General features: G+C 18.6%; 1 pseudogene; it reads right to left on the bottom strand.

The window, feature by feature from the left end:
• Positions 1-301, bottom strand: part of LOC107645743 — a 21,349-nt pseudogene that overhangs the window by 6,872 nt on the left and 14,176 nt on the right.

The following is a 301-nucleotide window of genomic DNA, read 5'->3' as shown; positions in this document are numbered from 1 at the left end:
TTATAGCACTAGTAGAAATTCATAAAATATATATGTATGATATGGTTACTGTTAGATGTTAGACATAAAAAATAAAGTAGAGTTAATTAGTTAGTATTTATCCTTGTAAAGCTTGTAGGAATAGTTAATGAATGTTAGGTTTTTTATTTGATTTGAGTTTATCATGATTATTATTGAATAATATGTTAATGAATGAGATCTGTAGATAAATTTAAAAATTATTATTATCAATGAAGTAATTTTAATGAAAAATATTATTTTATTATTAATTAACAACAATATTTACTGTTATTACTATTAT

Source organism: Arachis ipaensis, chromosome B01 (genome assembly GCF_000816755.2).
Source record: "Arachis ipaensis cultivar K30076 chromosome B01, Araip1.1, whole genome shotgun sequence".
Taxonomy (NCBI): Eukaryota; Viridiplantae; Streptophyta; class Magnoliopsida; order Fabales; family Fabaceae; genus Arachis; species Arachis ipaensis.
The sequence above is the reverse complement of the archived record's forward strand: the minus strand, read 5'-3'. Positions and strand labels throughout refer to the sequence as shown.